The following is a 14,583-nucleotide window of genomic DNA, read 5'->3' on the forward strand; positions in this document are numbered from 1 at the left end:
AATAGATTATAGAAATGGGTTTACCATACTTTGTTGTTTGCTGTCGAGTTGGAACCATCCCATAGTTGACCTTCCAGTGAGTTTTCAGAGGCAGTAAGTCACAGGGAGGAGACTGCCCATCCTTCGTCCTTGGAGCAGCTGGTAGATTTTAACCGTGTGCCTAGGGAATTACAGTGCACATATTCTTACCACCAGGTCAGAGCTATCCAAATAGAAGAGGGGTTGAATTGGGAGGAAAATGAGAGTTATTCCTCTCATTAAATTTTTTTGAACCCTGTCTTAGCCCTCCCCCTCTCTGGGTTCCTTCAACCCAGCTGGGTACGCAGGAGGATGAAGCTTGTGTATAAAGAGCAGCATCTGTTCGAGAAGCACTGCTCTGAGGGTGAGAGGATTGACTGGGTCCCAGTGATTGTAGAGAAGGCTCCCATAGCTCAGATAAAAGATCTAGACAAAAAGAAATACGTGCTGCCTTCTGATGTCACAGATGGTCCGTTCTACTACTTGATCCAGAAGCGAATTCATCTCTGAGCTGAAGATGCCTTGTTTTTGTCAACAATGCCATTCCACCCACCAGTGGACCACGCTGGGTAAGCTACACCAGGAGCACTATGAAGAAGCCTTCTTTCTATACATTGCCTACAGTGAGGAAAGCATCTATGGTCTGTGAAGCTGCTGCCCTTGAGGGGTGAGGGGTTCCCATTCTACATAGACTAACGTACCCCCTCTTTCTTGATCTACCCCTCCTTCTTCAGGCTCAAGAAGCTCCCTTATTCAAGACCTGCACTACTTAATCTTTGAGGTTTTTTTTCTCCAGCCTCCATCTCAGAAGAGGTAATGGTGGAGATGTCCCCTAATCTCTCCTTTCTCTATCCTTTGCCTTTCTCAGTCACTTTTCCTGCTCTGCTTCAGACTTCTTGGTGGTCTGTCTCACATTCAGTGATTGTTTTGGTTTCTGTTCCCTTTCTAAGTATGCAAGGGGTTCAAACCTCAATAATCCTTTTCTTTACCTTCTCTTTGGGGGTGTATGGAAGAGACTGAAATTGTGGAGAGAGAAGGTAAGAGGCACATCAAGAAAGAGGAAACCACCAAAAACCAAATACTGTTGGGTGGTGGTGAGTTGGTTATGACTCTGTCTAGCGGAACAAAAGCTGGCAAATCCTACACCATTCTTAAATTTCAGCTGTCCTTGGCCCTGGTTTTTCCATCACTGTGTCAGTCCATCTTGAATTATTTGCTCAGTACACAACTTGAACAGTGAAATACAGTGAAAGAACAATCATGATACATACATTCTCTGATATTAAACCCTGTAGTATCCTCATTCTGTTTGGATGGCCACTGCTTGGTTTATGGAAGGCTCTGCATGAGCACAATTAAATATTCTGGAATTTCCGTTCTTCTCAATCTTATCCATAAAATAACTTTCCCGTTTTCTTTTTGATCAGTTTATTGAAACACAGCCAAACTTGTACTGTGTGTGGCAAATTGAGCCTGACAGAAACCTAGGCCCTCCAAAGCTTAAAAAATTTAAACTATAAGGAGAAAGTTTGTCTATCCTTGCTTTAGATGACTATTGGAAACTGAACGTTTTGGGGGAAAGGACAAAGCTGGCTTAATTATATTACGTTTCAGAGCTCCCTGTTTCATTGCAGGGGGTATAAAAAAGGTGCTGTGAAGCTCAACATCAAGAAAAGATTCTCACCACTAAGCCAGTTGGTTGGCAGCACCATGACAAGATGGTGAAGAGATTAAATTGCTAATAACTTCCGTTTACTTGGCTCCACAGTCAACTCTTGGTACCAGCAGCTAGGAAATCAAAAATTGAATTGCATTGAGAAACTTTTTTTTTTAAAATTTCCTTCAACAATTTTTTTTTGTGCATGTACTGTCAAATCAGATCTGACTGGTACAGGAGGAAATGATCCCTCCTTCTCCGACAGAGCATCTGGTGGATTTGAACCGTGTACCTTTGGGATTGCAGTACAGCTTCTTGCCACTAGGCAACTGGAGCTCCCCAAGAAACTGCTCTTACGGACCTCTCCAGAGTAAAAAAAAATTTTTGGACTTTGGAACAAGAACTTGCCTTACCTTTTGGCTATCTTTAATAGCTGTGTGACCTTGGACATGTTTGAAGGGATAGCTTCTCCCATCAGTAATGTAATTGTGAAGACTGAGTAGGTTAATTGTAAAATCTACTGTTTATTGTGATTTATGTGCACGGCATTCTGCTGAACACTTCCACCTGTCCAGAGGTCACTGCATTCTCTTTGTTTGGATGAGAAGAAAAGTAAATTGTTTGAGAACGTACAGAGTAAATAGTGGGGCTGGGATTCAGGGAAAATTCACGGGATTCGTAGAGAGTACTTAATACATATTTTTTTTTAATTTATTCTTTTTGTGTGTGTGTGCTGTCAAATCGCATCTGACTGATACAGGAGGAGATTGCCCCTTCTTCTCCAGCAGAGTACTTGCTGAATTTGAACCTTGTACCTCTGGGATTGCAGTGCAGCTTCTTGCTGCTAGGCCACCAGAGCACCCGTAGAGTACTTAATATATTTTTAAGGAGCTCTGGTGACTTAGTGATGAGCTGCGCTTCAAATCCAAAGGGTGCAACATTGAAATCCACAAGCTCTTCTAGGGAAGAAAGATGGACAGAATCCTCCTATGCAATTTACTGCCTCTAAAAACCTACTGGAGGGACAGCTATGAATTGGTTATATAACAAGAACAATAATATCTCCAGGAGCACAGTAGTGTGTTTTGTTTGTGGTTATATACTATTTGTTCTTCTTATACTTTTTGCTCTCATTAGTCTATGTATCATTAGAGTAATGTGCACAGTAAGTCACTTTGTAAAAATGTGTGTGTTTATAGAAATACCATTTTATACAAAGAGAAGATCCTTTGCTAGAGTCAGGAAACTGAGGTCTTGACTTTGCTAAGTTGCTAGAGAAGTCACAGTATTTACCTCTAAATTTCAGTTTAGTTTTTAAAATAAAGAGATTGGGTCACATTGACTTCATTTTGAGGAAATGATGTTGGACTCGTCTTTCAAAATAATCCTAATCCTATAGGGGGATTTTAATATAGTGGGATCAGAGTTGCTTTAGTTGATTAAGGAAGAGAAGAATTCGGGAGCTCAGCCTGCTCAAACCTTCTCTCCTGCTTGCTTTTTCTCTGGATGGTTCCCAAAGGGGTTGCTGCATCCACTTCAAAACCACTCAACTAAATGATCTTTTATTTATCTTTTGATTCTGAAATTCCATTCTTGGGAGTGGAAGAAGACTCAGACATATTTTGTGCTTCTCTAGCACTTGGTCCAATATCCAAAGCTAGAGAACCTGTGACTGATAAAGTCCTGTTTTCCTGGCATAGACCCTCAAGCCAGAGTGGGCATTGTCCAGGGCCCAGTGGAAAAGCACTATGACTGGGAACGATATTGTGCAAGCAGCATGGGGCTGGAGTGGGATTATTCAGAGTATTTTACGAAAAGGAACTGGAATTCTGTTAGGCCTGTCTCCACTTTTCCAACTCTTCTTTGTAATATATGAATAGTTGAGTTAGAGACATAACTTTTAATGTTTTCTCTTAATGGTCAGAGGATTGACAAGCAATTTAATAATTAATTTAAAAATTAATAAGAATTCATTAAATAGGAAACATTTCTTAAGTCCTAGGCTTCACCTTTACAAAGACCTGCAAGGACATTTGACTATGTTGTTGATCACAACTGATTATGGTTAACATTGAACTTCTTTAATAGACTATATGAAACTGACTTTAAAAGCTAGTTGAACTTTTGGGTAGTGGTTTTGTTTTGGTTTGGGTTTTTTTTTTCTCTTTAATTGATATTTTAACAAAAGTTTACAGAAAACTTGAATGTCCATTCATTCATTGTTGCACAATTTCCTCCCCCCTCCAGTTGAACTTTTGAAAATTCCAAACAACAACATGCCAATATAGGTTTCATATCTATTCATTTAAAGTAAGTTGATGTATAGCTTATACTTCATTCATCAACCATCTCTAAGTTTTTACTGTACTACTAGGCCATAGTCTTTACAATTGTGTGCTATTTGTCAGAGAGTTGGACAGTGACTAGGGATGATAGAGAATTGATGCCTTTGAGCTGTGGTGCTGGAGAAAAGTGTTGAATATACCATGGACTGCTGGGAGAACAAACAGGTTCGTCTTAACGAGGATAAAACTGGGCTGTTCCTTGGAGACAAAGATTCTGAAGCTTTGTCTCTCAGATTTTGGGCATATTGCAAGAAGGGTCCTTGGTGGGGGACATCATGTTTGGGAGGGTGGAGGGACAGTGCAAGAGAAGAAGACTCTTGATAAGATGGATTGATTCAGTGACTGGGGGGTAATGGGAGTAGGTGGTCAGAGGATAGGATAGGATAGGATAGGATAGGATAGGATAGGATAAGGTTGGCACAGGATAGATCAAAATTTAGGGCTCTTGTACATAGTATGACTGTAAGTTGCAAGTGACTTGACAGCACATAACAACAATAGCAGCAACCAGACAGAAGACCGAAAGAGAAACTCAAGTCTGGTTAATTCAAAGTAGGGAAAGTTAATGAGAGGCAGAAGGTTCACATGACACTATAGAAACAGGGATTTTGATCATCTCTCCCTATCCATTTTATTCAATGAAGAGATATTTAGGCATGGGATTTGGGCATGCCGGAATGGTAAAATACTGAAGGGCCCACCCGTCTCTCATTGTTTTTGTTCAAACATTCTCCTTTTTTTTTAAATTTATGAAATGCATTGTTTATCTTCCATCAACCTTATTTCCACGTGAGGCCTTGAGCACCAATGAGTGTAGACCAAATGAGCTCTGGGAGGATATCAAGAAAATCGTCCATGAAGAATGCAAAAGATCATTACAAAGGCTGAAAAAAAGAAAGGACCAAGATGGATGTCAGATGAGACTCTGAATATTGCATTCGAGCGCCGAGAAGCCAAAGCTAAAAGAAAATCAAGAGATCAAAGAGCTAAACAGAAAATTTCAAAAGGCAGCTCAGGACGAAAAAGCAAGATGCTACAATGAAATGTGCAGATAGCTGGAGTCAGAAAATCAAAAGGGCCAAACTCACTGAGCATTTCTTAAGCTGAAGGAGCTGAAAAACAAATTCAAGCCACAGGTGGCAATACTTAAGGTTACTTTGGGCAGAATATTAAATGATCCAGGAAGTATCAAGAGAAGATGGAAGGAATACACAGAGTCACTGTATCAGAAGGAATTGGCTGACACAAGAATTTCATGAAATGGCATATGAGCAAGAGCCTGTGGGGATGAAAGAGGAAGTTCAAATTGCTCTGAAGGAATTGGCAATAAAACAAGGCTCCAGGAGTTGATGGCATACCAATTGACATATTTCAACAGACAGACACTGGCCTGGATGTGCTCACAAAGTTGTGCCAAGAAATCTGGAGAACAGCCAGCTGGCCCACTGACTGGAAAAGATTGATATGTGTTCCCATTCCAAAGAAAGGTGACCCAACAGAGTGTGGAAATTAACGAACAATATCATTGATATCACATACAAGCAAGATTCTGCTGAAAATTATCCAAAAACGTTTGGAACAATATGTCGACAGAGAACTGCCAGATGTGCAGGCTGGATTTAGATGAGGTCATGGTACTAGGGATATTATAGCTAATGTTAGATGGATCTTAGCAGAAAGCAAAGAATACCAGAAAAATGTCTTATCTGTGCTTCATTGACTATGCAAAGGCTTTTGACTGTATGGATCACAATAAGCTGTGGCTGCCTCTGAGAAGAATGGGAATCCCAGAACATTTGATTGTGCCAATGTGAAACCTATACTTGGACCAAGAGGCAGTCATCAGAACAGAACAAGGAGATACTACATGGTTCAAAATCAAGAAGGGGGTTCATCAGGGATGTATTCTGTCTTCATACCTTTTCAATCTGTATGCAGAACAGATCATCTGAGATGCTGGGCTATATGAAGAAGAATGTGGCATCAAGACTGGAGGAAGAATCATCAACAACCTGCATTATGCAGATGACACAACCCTGCTTGCTGAAACTGAGGAGGACCTGAAGCGCTTGCTGCAGAAGATCAAGGACTACAGCCTCCTATATGGACTGAAGCTCAACATCAAGAAAACAAAGATTCTAACCACTGGGCCAATAGGCAGCATCAGTATGGATGGTGAAGAGATTGAGATAGTTAACAGTTTTAGTTTACTTGGCTCCACAGTCAACACTCTTGGTAACAGCAGCCAGGAAATAAGAGACGAATTGCATTGGGAAAGTCGGCTGTGAGGGATCTCTCAAGAGTACTGAAGAGCAATGATGTCAGACTGGAGACTAAGGTGCGCCTGATCCAGGCTATAGTCTTCGCAATTACATGCTATGCATCAGAGAGTTGGACAGTGAATAGGGTTGATAGAGAATTGATGCCTTTGAGCTGTGGTGCTGGAGAAGAGTGTTGACTATACCATGGACTGCTAGGAGAACAAACAGATTTGTCCTAGAGAGGGTGAAGCCAGAATGTTCCCTGGAGTCAAGGATTCTGAGGCTTTATCTGACATATTTTGGGCATGTTGCAAGGAGGGACTGATCCTTGGAGAGGGGCATCATGTTTGGCAGAGTGGAGGGGCGGCAAAGGAGAGAAAGACCTTTGATGAGATGGATCGATTCTGTGACTGGAGAGATGCGAATAAGTGCGTTTGAGGTGGCTAGGTTGGCACAGGAGAGAAGAGTGTATAGAGCTCTTGTACATAGGGTCGCTATGAGTTGTAAGTGACTTGATGGCACATAACAACAACAACAAAAGACAGTTTAAGACCATTCGTGGTGGTGCCCACCCATTCAGTGGCCTGAGCAGTGAGGGCTGCAGACCACTCTTCAGTTGCAGGGTGAGCACTCCAGTCTTTAGTAGGGAACTGCTGAATCAGCACAGAGAACACCGGGACGCCTCCGGACCAGTCTAACCTTAGGATGAGTAGCAGTGAATTCAGGAGCAGGGGCCGTCCATTCTCCCTGAAACTCCTCCTTGGTCACAGTCTTTTCAGCAGCAGTCTGTTCTTCCTTTTCAATCTCTTCCAGCTCTCTGTAGAAGTACAAATTGGGCATGACCTCCTACGGGTGCTCCCGGGAGATTGTGCCACGCATTCGCAGGACTTCCCGGGCCAGCATCCACCACATAGACCCACAGAGTGAGCTCCCTTGTTGGTTGTTGAACGGGACAGCAATGTCTGCGTAGCGCAGAGGAGAATCTGTGTTACACAGGGCAATGGTGGCAAGTTAATTTAAGATGCTTCTGTCAGAAGCTGGTGGTCAGCTGGGATCAATAACCACCAGAAGACGAGGGTCCCGGAAGGCTGCCTGGATCTGGTTAGTGAAGGTTCCAGGAGTGAAGCGCCCGGCAAATAGGAGTGGGCCCCAGTAGCAGCCGCAAACTTCAGAACAACTCTCTGGTCTGTATTTCTGGAGGAAATGACACTGACATCAGCTGAATTTTCAATGGCAACAATGACATGAGCAGCCAAGAGCAGCTTCTCCCAGGTCCTCTTCAGGTTTATGATGTAGATGCCAATCACTTTTCCTTTTGTAGATGTACTGTTCCATTTAGAAGTCAAGGTTGGTGCCGCCCAAATGTGTTCCTGCTGCAAGGAATTTGAGGACATCCTCCTCCTTCATCTGCAGGACATCAAGGGCTCCAGACATTGTGGAAGTTTCCCCTTTAAGTTATGACGGGAACCAGAACAATGCTGTATGGACCCTTGTGTGGGTAGCGCAGAAAGGCTGTTCAAACATTCTTCTAGATCATGTAGCCCTGGTATGTCCACTTGCTATACAACAGTAACTTGTGGTTGCTGTGAAGCTGAACACTGTGACACCGAAGTGTCCACTGTGTTAATGGTTGCCCATGGCGGACAGTGTTTGGTCGAGCTCCCCGATTAAAACAAGCTTGAAAGCAGGAGTGGCATCCCCTTCCGTAATAGCTTGCCTCCATAAACCCTATGAACCTGGAGAGAGGATGAAAGTCACACAAGTGTTGAGGACTTTCCTTCACAGGGTTGCTATGAGTTGCTACGACTTGATGGCATTTAACAACAAGAACATAAAAGAAGAGGAAGTTAAAAAAACAAACGAGAGGTCAGAGAAGGAGGGTATTAGATGTTGGAGGGCTCTGGAGCTGAGGGAGGTTATTTCCAGCATCACCAAGGCCTGGTTGTGTCTTAAGAGTTTGACATTGGCACCATCCTGTGGCCTAGGATTGTAGTGCCGCCAGTAGGAAGGCTCCTGGAGTTGGAAGAGAATTCCCCTGCCTTCAAATCCGAGTTGCTATTGTTTCTCTGTTGTCGTAGGCCTTGACTTTTTCATGGGATCAGTGTTGGAGTCCTCACAAACTGTTTTCTTCTTATGACTCAGACTTTTCTCCCTCCCTCTTTCCCCCATTTTTTTCTGAATTGTGATTTGAAGAGATTTACAAACTAACCAGTTTTTCATTCAGCTACTCATACACATTTTGTTCTAGAACATGAATTTTAATATTCACAATGTTATCACATTTCTTCTCTTTAATCCTGATTTCCATTAATCCTTTTCTGTGTGTTTTCTTTAGTGATTGATATGGTGATCATCTTATTAAATACTTTTTCCTGCTATTGAAACAAATCTCATGGGCTGTATCTCACAACTTCACTCATCTCACTGCCATCAAGTTGGAACCGACTCATAAGTGACCAGTTTTCAGAGGCTATATGTCACGTTGAAGGAGGTTGCCCATTTTCTCCCAAGTGATGGATTTGAACCATCTGCCTTTATTTTGGCAGCACAACTTTTAACCCCCTAGACCATCAGAACTGCAAATACTCTTATTATTGCTATCATCTACTGATCTACTGGTTCCCTGGCCTGTATCTATTAACATCTTCAACCTCTACTTTAATGCTATTTTTTGCCATACCATTTCCTATGTATTTCTCATGTTTTAATTATGTTGTTCATGAACCCTCTTTATTTCTTTCCTCTAATTATCTTATATTGGGGGAGACAGTGACTGGGAGATGAGGCTGCTTCTCTATAGAAATGTTCTGTGAATAGTGGATAATACATGGATAAAAATTTATCAGTTACATAATTTAAAATTTATGCATTTTACTGAAGGTTATATCTCAGTAACAAAAAGATCAGTGTGAACATTGTGCTGTAGGATTAATGTGGGAGCAGGAAAACCAGATAGAAGACTATTGAGTAATTGAGGCAAAAGATAGCTGTGACCTGGACCAGTGAAAAGTGTTGGGTTTCTGACTGCTCAAAGGTAGAAGCATAGGGTTTGCTTCTTGGGTTGCCTGTGATGTGTGCGACAAAGAAAAGAGCTAAGGATTACTCCAAGGTTTTTGGCCTGCAGGATAGAATTGTCATCAATTAAAATTTTGATTTCTTACTGTTGAGGTGTAATCCTTCCTCATTAAGTGCTTTAAATCATCTTAACTTTCAACGAGCAAGGTGTGTCATCCATGTACAGGTTGCCGTTGAGTCTTCCTCTAATCCAGATGCTGCATTTTTTTTATGCAGTCCAACTTTTAGATTATTTGAACAACATACTGATTAAATTAGTGAAAAGATAGATAAAAAGTTGCATATCTTCCTTGATTTTGAATCATTCAGTCTCCTTTTGCCTTTTGATCTGTGTATGTAAGTACTTTTTTTATAGTTACATGTTAGTTTTATCCTTTTACCCCATCCCTGACTGAAATGAATTTTTGTTATTGCTTGAACTGAGTCAATTTGTTGTTGTTGTTAGATTCCATCGAGTCAAGTACAAATAAAACAGGCTTGAGAAAGCAGATCAGAAATTCAGTATGGACATGTTATGTAGGAGGCATGTTTTAGTCGCTGAGAGACATGTTCATAAGATATAATCTGTGAGTAAACAACAACAAAAAAGGGATGACTTTTTACAAAGATGGTCTGGATGAGATTTGGAAGCTGTAAATGAAATAAAAAATTGATATCCTATGTTCATTGAAATTAATAATAATAATAATAAAAGAAAAAATTGATATCCTAGGCATCGTTGTTGTGATATACCATTAAGTCGGAATTGAACCATGGCTGACACTCCAGTGGATTTTCAGAGGCAATAAATTGCAAAGGAGACTGTCCATTTTTCTCCCACAGAGCAGCTGGTGGATTCTAACTGTTTGCCTTTGAGTTGGCAGTACAACTCCCTACCACTAAGCCACCAGCCTTTGGACTGATACCATTTTGAATCTACTATAATCTGATATGCTGGGAATAATAATTGAAGTAAGTGATGTCACATTCATTGACAAAAAGAACATTTTAAGAGATGTCCTCATGTCCTGAAATACAATGCTCAGTGAGTGATTGATTAATAGCTATGTTGATGTTGTTGTTATGTGCCGTCGAGTCGTTTGCGACTCAGTGACCCTATGTACAACAGCCCTAAACCCTGCTCTATCCTGTGCCAATCTCATGGCCTCTGACACACCCATCCCGATTACCCCAGTCACTGAATCAATCCACCTCATAGAGGGTCTTCCCCTCCTGTGCTGTCCCTCCACTCTGCTCAGCATGATGTCCCTCTCTAAAGACCTGTCTCTCCTTACAACATGTCCAAAGTATGTCAGACGAAGCCCCAGAATCCTTGCCTCCAAAGAGCAGCCTGGTTTAACCCTCTCTAGGATGAATCTGTTTGTTTTCTTGGCAGTCCATGGTACATTCAGTACTCTTCTCCAGCACCACAGCTCAAAGGCGTCAATTCTCCTTCTATCCTCCCTAGTCATTGTCCAACTCTCTGATGCATACAAATAAGACCTGTTACTATGACTGTTACTAGATCACACCCTAACTCCTAAAAGCAAAGAGAAAGAAATTTGGAAGACTGCTATCTGGCCAACCAGCTGGTCCTTAAAAAAAAATTAAAAAAATATATATATATAACAGAGCTTAGAAATTATCAAACAATATCATGTAAATAAAATCTTACTAAGATTATTTTAAAAAAATTATTAGAGCAGGACATTGAAAAGGAACTGGTAGAAATACTAGTTGGATTCAGAAGAGACTAGACTAAAGGATAACATGGTAAAGCCAGATAGATCTTAGCTGAAAGCAAAAGTATCAGAAATATGCTTGCTTGTATTTTATTGGCTAATGCAAAGACATTCAGTTGTGTGGATCGATACAAATTATGGATGATACTGAGAAGAGTCAGAATCCAAGAACACTTAATTGTGCTTGTGTGGAATCTATATATAAATCTGTCTATCAGAAGCAGTCATTTGAACGTAGAAGGAGACATTTTTTGCGTGGTTTATAATCAGACAATTTGTAGGTTGTATTTTTTCATTGTACCTTCCCATTCCAAAAAACAGTGAAGCAACAGATGTGGAAATGATCAAACAATATTGCCTATATCACGTACAAGCAAAATCCTGCTGAAGATTATCCAAAAACTATTAGAACAGTACTATGATAGAAAACTAGCAGAAATATAAGCCCATTTAAAAAGAGACGATAGCAGTAGGGACATGTCAGATGGGTCTTTGATAAAAGCAAAGTACCAGAAGAATGTTTGTTTGAGCTTTATTGACTATGCAAAGGCATTTGACTGTGGAGATCACAACAAATTATGGCTAATATTGAGAAGGATAGAACCCAAAACACTTGATTGTGCTCATGCTAAGGCTAAACCTGGAGCAGGAAACAGTCTATAAACAGAGTAAGAAAAACACTGCAGTGTTCAAAATCAGGAATGTGTCCTTTCTCTGTACCTCTTCAGTCAGTGTGTGGAATACATCATTCAGAAGGCTAGATTTTTTGAGGTGGAATGTAGCATAAAGATTGGAGGAACACTCAACAACCTGCTTTATGCAGATGACACAGCCTTGCTTGCCAAAACTGATGAGAACTTGAAGCATTTCCTGCAGGTCAAGGACTGTGGTCTTGATTATGGTTACAGCTCAATATTAAGAAAACAAAAGTTCTCGCTATAATGGGCCAGTTGGTAGCACTACAATAGAAAAGAGATTGAGATTGTCAGGAAATCAAAAGACAAATTGCATTAGGTAAATCTGTACTTAGTGACCTCTCCAAAATGCTAAAGAGCAATGATACTAGTCTAGAGATTAAGGTACACCTAATTCAGGCCATGCACTTTGCAGTTACTTGCTGTGTATCAGAGAGCTGGACAATGACTAAGTATGATGGAAGAATTGATGCCTTTAAGCTGTGGTACTAGAAAAGAGTATTGAACATGGGCCATTAAGAGAACAAACAGGTGTGTCTTGGAGAAGGTGAAACCCGGCTGCTCCTTGGAAGCAAGGATTTTGAAGCTTTGTCTCACATACTTTGGGCATGTGACGAGGAGGGGCCAGTCCTTGGAAAAGGACATCATGCTTGGAAGGGTAGAGGGGACAGTGCAGGAGAGGAAAACCCTGATAAGAAGGCCTGTCACAGTGACTGGAGTAATGGGACTAGGTGTGTAGGAGACCGAATGACTCAGGATAGGGCAGAGTTCAGAGCTGTTATACATAGGGTCACTATGAATCACAGGTGACTCAGTGGCACCTAACAAGAAGAAGTCAGTTTGTATGTTGAGCAAATACTCTGAGAAGCTGGGTGGTATTAAGAATGTAGCATCAGATTGAAGGAAAACTGATTAGCAACTCGAGATATACACATGACAGGACGTAATCCATTATTCTACCAAGCATGATGCCCCCTTCCAAGTACTAATCCCTCCCATAATCCCTCCAAAGTAAGTGAGATAAAATCTTGCAGTCCTCTATCCTAAGAAATATTCTGACTCTACTACTTTTAAGTTAGTTCTGTTAATTCTTCAAGTCTGTGGCATACATATTTAGTATTCTTAGCCAACACCATAATTCATATTTGTTTCTTTTTAACTTCCTTCTTTTAGATGAAATAAATATTAAAATGTGCATTAAAATGTTTTTAAATGATTATTCTTCAGTGTTTTGTTTAGCTTTCACATGGGTCAGATGCATCCTTCAAATGACATTTTTGCTTTTTAATGTTTTATAGAGGTCTTTTAAAGCAGATTTGCCCAATGTATTACATTGTTTGATTTCCTGACTCTTGGCTCTTCCTTGGGTGTTGTTTGTGGATCCAAGTAACATGAAATTCTTGACAGTGTCACTCTTTTTTGTTTATCATAATATTGTTTATTAGTCTAGTTGTGGAGACTTTTCATTTCTTACTGTTGAGGTGTAATCCTTCCTCATTAAATGCTTTAAATCTTCTTCACTTTCAACAAGCAAGGTGTGTCATCCATGTACAGGTTGCTGTTGACTCTTCCTCTAATCCAGATGCTGCATTTTTTTATACAGTCCAACTGCTTAGGTTATTTGAATAACATATTGCTTGAATTAGTGAAAAGAGAGATAAGAAGTTGCATATCTTCCTTGATTTTGAATCATTCAGTCTCCTTTTGCCTTTTGATCTGTGTACCTAAGTACTTTTTTTTATAGTTACATGTTGGTTTTATCCTTTTACCCCATCCCTGACTCAAATGAATTTTTGTTAGTGATTGAACTGAGTCAATTTGTTGTTGTTTTTGTTAGATGCCGTCGAGTCAAGTACAACCCATAGCACCCATATGGACAGATCTGAACCCTGTCCTATCCTGTGCTATCCTCACATCTCCTGACACACTAGAGCCCATTGCGGCAGTCACTGCGGAAGTCCACTTGGTTGAGGGTTTTCCTCTCCTTTGCAGACCCTCTCCCTTTCTGAGCATCACATTCCTCTCCAAGGAATAACCCCTTCTAGCAACATACCCAAAGTATGTGAGGTGAAGCCTCATCATCTTTGCCTCCAAAGAGCACTTTGGCTGCACCCTCTCCAAGACATATTTCAATCAATTTCTTTACTTTTGTTTCTTCTTAAATCTTATGCCATTCTTATAGGATTAACTTTTCCCCACAAAAGTATCATATGCATCAAAGTATACCATTTAATAATAATTCTCTCAGTGAGGGTCTGTTGGTAATAAATATTTGCACTTTAATTTTCTGAAAGTGTTTTTAATTACTGTCATAGTTTAGGTTGCTCTGATAAGCCTAGTGGTAAGGAATTGGGTTGCCAGCCCAATCTGCCAGCTGCTTCTATGGGATTTACTGCCTCTGAAAAATCCACTGGAGGGTCAGCCATGAGTTACTTCAGACTCGACATATAACAACAACATAATTTAGCTGAGTATGTGTTTTCTAGGTTTACAGTTACTTTCTCTTAAAACTTTAAAGACACTGCTGTCTTTGAAGAACTAGTTCAGCTGTTCTTTCTTCACAGAATAATTGTCTCCTTCTACAGCCCTTCTTGTTGCTTTGCTAAGATTTTCTCTTTCTTTCTGGGTCTAGGTGCAAATTAAATTTTTATCGTGCTTTAGAATTTTCATATTTTCAACAGCTTTGGAAATTTTTTTAGCCGATATCTTTTCAAAGTTATATCTACTTCCCCCCCCTTTTTATTCCTTCTTTTTGAACTGCCTAATAGATGTTTTTAATTTTGGGCCACTTTACCCTTTTCTTGGGTCATT

At 40.4% G+C, this 14,583-nt stretch overlaps 2 pseudogenes; one reads left to right on the forward strand and one right to left on the reverse strand.

Annotated features, from left to right (window-relative positions):
- The first annotated feature begins 330 nt into the window (after nucleotides 1-330).
- On the forward strand, nucleotides 331-667 carry LOC102873464 (annotated as a pseudogene).
- Nucleotides 668-3,051: 2,384 nt separating this feature from the next.
- LOC102873583 lies at nucleotides 3,052-7,715 on the reverse strand (annotated as a pseudogene).
- Nucleotides 7,716-14,583: the final 6,868 nt, after the last annotated feature.

This window comes from Elephantulus edwardii, unplaced genomic scaffold (genome assembly GCF_000299155.1).
Source record: "Elephantulus edwardii isolate Elephantulus edwardi_28Jun2011 unplaced genomic scaffold, EleEdw1.0 scaffold00028, whole genome shotgun sequence".
In the NCBI taxonomy this organism is placed as follows: domain Eukaryota; kingdom Metazoa; phylum Chordata; class Mammalia; order Macroscelidea; family Macroscelididae; genus Elephantulus; species Elephantulus edwardii.